The sequence below is a fragment of the Mesoplodon mirus genome (assembly GCF_964341445.2).
Source record: "Mesoplodon mirus genome assembly, chromosome: 11".
Classification (NCBI taxonomy): Eukaryota; Metazoa; Chordata; class Mammalia; order Artiodactyla; family Ziphiidae; genus Mesoplodon; species Mesoplodon mirus.
The window spans coordinates 107,254,361-107,262,620 of record NC_138987.1 but is presented as its reverse complement, the minus strand read 5'-3'; positions in this window follow the sequence as shown (position 1 = coordinate 107,262,620).

Here is an 8,260-nt window from a genome sequence, read left to right as displayed (position 1 = left end):
TATGCATAAAATACATAACTAATAATAACGTGCTGTATAAAAAAAATAAAAATTAAATTTCAAAATTTTAAAAAATAAAATTTAAAAATAAAACAGAAAAACGTTCTTCCCGTCACACAGATGTATTAATAGGAATGAATTATTTCCATGCTTATATCTATAAATACATAAAAGAGGAATAAAATCTAACTTGAAAAATAAAAGAAAAAAAAAACCTTAACCCACGAGTTATACAGAGGAAAACCCTATCAGGGCATTTGCTCCAGCAGTAAACAATTCTGAAATTGGTCAGAGGTGGGGAACCATCTCCCATACCGCCAGCAACCCACCCCCCACGCAAGGAGCGTCCTCATTGCAAAGCTGGGGGACGGTGCCGAGGCATCTATGAGTAAACGTGAGCTGAGCCCCAGGCCAGCTGCTGCTGAACTGTTCCCACCTTTCCCAGGTAAAACACCTGAATATGTACAAGGGCTTGAAAGCCTAGAGGAAGGGCCGTGGAGCCACACCAGCGAAAGCACGCAGGCCAACTTGGTGCCTGCAGGCCAGCCAGGGTGGTCCTGGCCCAGGGTGCTCTTCCGGAAGCTTTCCATTGCCCTACCTGAGATACCCCTCCTGTCCCGGCCCCCACTGCTTTTTGCCTTCCTCACCTCTGTCCGGAGAGAAATTCCAGCGGAAGGTATGGGTGACACATCCTCTTCTTTACAGGTGGCAGCCTGACAACTCCTGCAGAATGGCCAGCATAGCCCCACTCACAGCGGGCCACCCACAAAGCTGTGACACCTCACTCCCTCCCACCAGCACAGCCCCGAGACTGCTGACGGGGCAGAGAATATGGAGTCAGGCACAGCTTCAGGGGCTATTGCTGCCTGGAGCGCTGTTTATATTGACCTCAACGAGGCACACCTGGGGAGGGCGGGCCGGCAGGGTAAGGCTGCTCAGGTCAGCTAATCCACAACCCTCAGGGAATCACATTGTTGAAAATGGACCTCGCTAAGGCAGAATAGAAGCCAAGGGAAAAAAGGACACAATGCCATTTGCAGCACCGTAGATGAGTCTAGAAGTAATCACGTGACTTGTAGTAAGTCAGAAAGTGAAAGACACATATCATATCATATCACTTATAGGTGTTACCTAAAAATGGATACCAGGGCAGATATTGCCACGGAGAAGGGCAATCACAGATTCATTAAACAAACATATGGTTCACCAATGGAAAGGTGTGAGGATTGGTTTCATTACGATATCGGGGTTAACAGACATATACAAACACAGGTGACATATATAATCACCAAAGACCTACAGAATACCAAGAGAGGACTACTCAACATTCTGTCATAACGTACATGGGAAAAGGATCCCAGGAAGAACAGACATCTGTATATGTGTAAAAGAACCACATCTTCCACACCTACAACAAGCCAAACATTGTAATCAAACTTGCTGTAATAAAAAATAAAAAAAATTAAATTAAAAACACGAAGAAGTAGTGAGACAAACTTGAGGGGCTTTCTCCTGGCACATTCCATTCTAAATTCCAATCTAGAACACCACTTCCATTGAGGCTCTGTTGCCCTAGTCACTAGATTTGGTAAGGAAGAACTGCTGCCACCTTGTGGCCGTTTCACACAACAGCAGCTTTAATCCCAGCGCTAATGGTCAGTTGATATTCAAAATCATTGCAGGCCTGTAAATGACACCTGCCCTGAAAACAATTCCTGGGGTCACATATCGACCAAAAAATTCAAAGGACGTCCATATTTCAAAACGACCGTTTCAAAAGGCATATTTTACGCACATTAGTGTTCTGCTTCTTTTCCTTTCTTTCCTTTTTTGTTAGAAAAAACGGGAATGGAAAAAGGCATCCCTCAGAATGGGCGAAAGTCGTTGCAAACGAATCAATGGACAGAGGTTTAATCTCCAATATATATAAACAGCTCATGCAGCTTAATATTAAAAAAAAAACAACCCAATACAAAAATGGGCAGAAGATCTAAAGAGACATTTCTTCAAAGGAGACACAGAGATGGCCAAGACGCACATGAAAAGCTGCTCAACAGCACTAATTATTAGAGAAATGCAAATCAAAACTACAATGAGGTGTCACCTCACACCTGTTAGAATCGGCATCATCAGAAAATCTACAAACAACCAATTCTGGGGAGGGTGTGGACAAAAGGAGCCCTCTTCCACTATTGGTGGGAATGTAAATTGATACAGTCACTATGGAGAACAGTATGGAGTTTCCTTAAAAAAACTAGAAATAGAATTACCATCTGATCCAGCAATCCCACTTCTGGGCATATACCCAGAGAAAACCGTAAATCAAAAAGGCACATTCACCACAATGTTCGTTGCAGCACTCTTTACAATAGCCAGGTAATGGAAGCCACCTAAATGCCCACAGACAGATGAATGGATAAAGATGTGGTATATATATAAAATGGAATATTACTCGGCCATAAAAAGGAATGAAACTGGGTCATTTGTAGAGACATCGATGGATCGAGAGACTGTCATACAGAATGAAGTAAGTCAGAAAGAGGAAAACAAATGTTGTATATTAATGCATATATGTGGAGCCTAAAAAATGGTACAGATGAACTGGTTTGCAGGGAAGAAATAGAGACACAGAGGTAGAGAACAAACGTATGGACACCAAGTGTGGGAAGCCATGGGGTGGTGGTGGTGGGATGAGTTGGGAGATTGGGATTGACCTGTATACATGTATATGCATAAAATACATAACTAATAATAACGTGCTGTATAAAAAAATTAAATAAAAATTAAATTTCAAAATTTTAAAAAATAAAATTTAAAAATAAAACAGAAAAACGTTCTTCCCGTCACACAGATGTATTTATAGGAATGAATTATTTCCATGCTTATATCTATAAATACATAAAAGAGGAATAAAATCTAACTTGAACCATAAAAGAAAAAAAAAACCTGAACCCACGAGTTATACAGAGGAAAACCCTATCAGGGCATTTGCTCCAGCAGTAAACAATTCTGAAATTGGTCAGAGGTGGGGAACCATCTCCCATACCGCCAGCAACCCACCCCCCACGCAAGGAGCATCCTCATTGCAAAGCTGGGGGACAGTGCCGAGGCATCTATGAGTAAACGTGAGCTGAGCCCCAGGCCAGCTGCTGCTGAACTGTTCCCACCCTTCCCAGGTAAAACACCTGAATATGTACAAGGGCTTGAAAGCCTAGAGGAAGGGCCGTGGAGCCACACCAGCGAAAGCACGCAGGCCAACTTGGTGCCTGCAGGCCAGCCAGGGTGGTCCTGGCCCCGGGCGCTCTTCCGGAAGCTTTCCATTGCCCTACCTGAGATACCCCTCCTGTCCCGGCCCCCACTGCTTTTTGCCTTCCTCACCTCTGTCCGGAGAGAAATTCCAGCGGAAGGTATGGGTGACACATCCTCTTCTTTACAGGTGGCAGCCTGACAACTCCTGCAGAATGGCCAGCAGAGCCCCACTCACAGCGGGCCACCCACAAAGCTGTGGCCCCTCACTCCCTCCCACCAGCACAGCCCCGAGACTGCTGACGGGGCAGAGAATATGGAGTCAGGCACAGCTTCAGGGGCTATTGCTGCCTGGAGCGCTGTTTATATTGACCTCAACGAGGCACACCTGGGGAGGGCGGGCCGGCAGGGTAAGGCTGCCCAGGTCAGCTAATCCACAACCCTCAGGGAATCACATTGTTGAAAATGGACCTCGCTAAGGCAGAATAGAAGCCAAGGGAAAAAGGGACACAATGCCATTTGCGGCACCGTAGATGAGTCTAGAAGTAATCACGTGACTTGTAGTAAGTCAGAAAGTGAAAGACACATATCATATCATATCACTTATAGGTGTTACCTAAAAATGGATACCAGGGCAGATATTGCCACGGAGAAGGGCAATCACAGATTCATTAAACAAACTTATGGTTCACCAATGGAAAGGTGTGAGGATTGGTTTCATTACGATATCGGGGTTAAGAGACATATACAAACACAGGTGACATATATAATCACCAAAGACCTACAGAATACCAAGAGAGGACTACTCAACATTCTGTCATAACGTACATGGGAAAAGGATCCCAGGAAGAACAGACATCTGTATATGTGTAAAAGAACCACATCTTCCACACCTACAACAAGCCAAACATTGTAATCAAACTTGCTGTAATAAAAAATAAAAAAAAAATTAAATTAAAAACACGAAGAAGAAGTAGTGAGACAAACTTGAGGGGCTTTCTCCTGGCACATTCCATTCTAAATTCCAATCTAGAACACCACTTCCATTGAGGCTCTGTTGCCCTAGTCACCAGATTTGGTAAGGGAGAACTGCTGCCACCTTTTGGCCGTTTCACACAACAGCAGCTTTAATCCCAGCGCTAATGGTCAGTTGATATTCAAAATCATTGCAGGCCTGTAAATGACACCTGCCCTGAAAACAAATCCTGGGGTCACATATCGACCAAAAAATTCAAAGGACGTCCATATTTCAAAACGACCGTTTCAAAAGGCATATTTTACGCACATTAGTGTTCTGCTTCTTTTCCTTTCTTTCCTTTTTTGTTAGAAAAAACGGGAATGGAAAAAGGCATCCCTCAGAATGGGCGAAAATCGTTGCAAACGAATCAATGGACAGAGGTTTAATCTCCAATATATATAAACAGCTCATGCAGCTTAATATTAAAAGAACAAACAACCCAATACAAAAATGGGCAGAAGATCTAAAGAGAGGTTTCTTCAAAGGAGACACAGAGATGGCCAAGACGCACATGAAAAGCTGCTCAACAGCACTAATTATTAGAGAAATGCAAAGCAAACCTACACTGAGGTGTCACCTCACACCTGTTAGAATCGGCATCATCAGAAAATCTACAAACAACCAATTCTGGGGAGGGCGTGGACAAAAGGAGCCCTCTTCCACTATTGGTGGGAATGTAAATTGATACAGTCACTATGGAGAACAGTATGGAGTTTCCTTAAAAAAACTAGAAATAGAATTACCATCTGATCCAGCAATCCCACTTCTGGGCATATACCCAGAGAAAACCGTAAATCAAAAAGGCACATTCACCACAATGTTCGTTGCAGCACTCTTTACAATAGCCAGGTAATGGAAGCCACCTAAATGCCCACAGACAGATGAATGGATAAAGATGTGGTACATATATAAAATGGAATATTACTCGGCCATAAAAAGGAATGAAACTGGGTCATTTGTAGAGACATCGATGGATCGAGAGACTGTCATACAGAATGAAGTAAGTCAGAAAGAGGAAAACAAATATTGTATATTAATGCATATATGTGGAGCCTAAAAAATGGTACAGATGAACTGGTTTGCAGGGAAGAAATAGAGACACAGAGGTAGAGAACAAACGTATGGACACCAAGTGTGGGAAGCCATGGGGTGGTGGTGGTGGGATGAGTTGGGAGATTGGGATTGACCTGTATACATGTATATGCATAAAATACATAACTAATAATAACGTGCTGTATAAAAAAATTAAATAAAAATTAAATTTCAAAATTTTAAAAAATAAAATTTAAAAATAAAACAGAAAAACGTTCTTCCCGTCACACCGATGTATTTATAGGAATGAATTATTTCCATGCTTATATCTATAAATACATAAAAGAGGAATAAAATCTAACTTGAAACATAAAAGAAAAATAAAAAAACCTTAACCCACGAGTTATACAGAGGAATACCCTATCAGGGCACTTGCTCCAGCAGTAAACAATTCTGAAATTGGTCAGAGGTGGGGAACCATCTCCCATACCGCCAGCAACCCACCCCCCACGCAAGGAGCGTCCTCATTGCAAAGCTGGGGGACCGTGCCGAGGCATCTATGAGTAAACGTGAGCTGAGCCCCAGGCCAGCTGAACTGTTCCCACCCTTCCCAGGTAAAACACCTGAATATGTACAAGGTCTTGAAAGCCTAGAGGAAGGGCCGTGGAGCCACACCAGCGAAAGCACGCAGGCCAACTTGGTGCCTGCAGGCCAGCCAGGGTGGTCCTGGCCCCGGGCGCTCTTCCGGAAGCTTTCCATTGCCCTACCTGAGATACCCCTCCTGTCCCGGCCCCCACTGCTTTTTGCCTTCCTCACCTCTGTCCGGAGAGAAATTCCAGCGGAAGGTATGGGTGACACATCCTCTTCTTTACAGGTGGCAGCCTGACAACTCCTGCAGAATGGCCAGCAGAGCCCCACTCACAGCGGGCCACCCACAAAGCTGTGGCCCCTCACTCCCTCCCACCAGCACAGCCCCGAGACTGCTGACGGGGCAGAGAATATGGAGTCAGGCACAGCTTCAGGGGCTATTGCTGCCTGGAGTGCTGTTTATATTGACCTCAACGAGGCACACCTGGGGAGGGCGGGCCGGCAGGGTAAGGCTGCCCAGGTCAGCTAATCCACAACCCTCAGGGAATCACATTGTTGAAAATGGACCTCGCTAAGGCAGAATAGAAGCCAAGGGAAAAAAGGACGCAATGCCATTTGCAGCACCGTAGATGAGTCTAGAAGTAATCACGTGACTTGTAGTAAGTCAGAAAGTGAAAGACACATATCATATCATATCACTTATAGGTGTTACCTAAAAATGGATACCAGGGCAGATATTGCCACGGAGAAGGGCAATCACAGATTCATTAAACAAACTTATGGTTCACCAATGGAAAGGTGTGAGGATTGGTTTCATTACGATATCGGGGTTAAGAGACATATACAAACACAGGTGACATATATAATCACCAAAGACCTACAGAATACCAAGAGAGGACTACTCAACATTCTGTCATAACGTACATGGGAAAAGGATCCCAGGAAGAACAGACATCTGTATATGTGTAAAAGAACCACATCTTCCACACCTACAACAAGCCAAACATTGTAATCAAACTTGCTGTAATAAAAAATAAAAAAAAAATTAAATTAAAAACACGAAGAAGAAGTAGTGAGACAAACTTGAGGGGCTTTCTCCTGGCACATTCCATTCTAAATTCCAATCTAGAACACCACTTCCATTGAGGCTCTGTTGCCCTAGTCACCAGATTTGGTAAGGGAGAACTGCTGCCACCTTGTGGCCGTTTCACACAACAGCAGCTTTAATCCCAGCGCTAATGGTCAGTTGATATTCAAAATCATTGCAGGCCTGTAAATGACACCTGCCCTGAAAACAAATCCTGGGGTCACATATCGACCAAAAAATTCAAAGGACGTCCATATTTCAAAACGACCGTTTCAAAAGGCATATTTTACCCTCATTAGTGTTCTGCTTCTTTTCCTTTCTTTCCTTTTTTGTTAAAAAAAAACGGGAATGGAAAAAGGCATCCCTCAGAATGGGCGAAAGTCGTTGCACACGAATCAATGGACAGAGGTTTAATCTCCAATATATATAAACAGCTCATGCAGCTTAATATTAAAAGAACAAACAACCCAATACAAAAATGGGCAGAAGATCTAAAGAGACGTTTCTTCAAAGGAGACACAGAGATGGCCAAGACGCACATGAAAAGCTGCTCAACAGCACTAATTATTAGAGAAATGCAAATCAAAACTACAATGAGGTGTCACCTCACACCTGTTAGAATCGTCATCATCAGAAAATCTACAAACAACAAATTCTGGGGAGGGTGTGGACAAAAGGAGCCCTCTTCCACTATTGGTGGGAATGTAAATTGATACAGTCACTATGGAGAACAGTATGGAGTTTCCTTAAAAAAACTAGAATTAGAATTACCATCTGATCCAGCAATCCCACTTCTGGGCATATACCCAGAGAAAACCGTAAATCAAAAAGGCACATTCACCACAATGTTCATTGCAGCACTCTTTACAATAGCCACATAATGGAAGCTACCTAAATGCCCACAGACAGATGAATGGATAAAGATGTGGTACATATATAAAATGGAATATTACTCGGCCATAAAAAGGAATGAAACTGGGTCATTTGTAGAGACATCGTTGGATCGATAGACTGTCATACAGAATGAAGTAAGTCAGAAAGAGGAAAACAAATATTGTATATTAATGCATATATGTGGAGCCTAAAAAATGGTACAGATGAACTGGTTTGCAGGGAAGAAATAGAGACACAGAGGTAGAGAACAAACGTATGGACACCAAGTGTGGGAAGCCATGGGGTGGTGGTGGTGGGATGAGTTGGGAGATTGGGATTGACCTGTATACATGTATATGCATAAAATACATAACTAATAATAACGTGCTGTATAAAAAAACTAAAAAATTAAATTT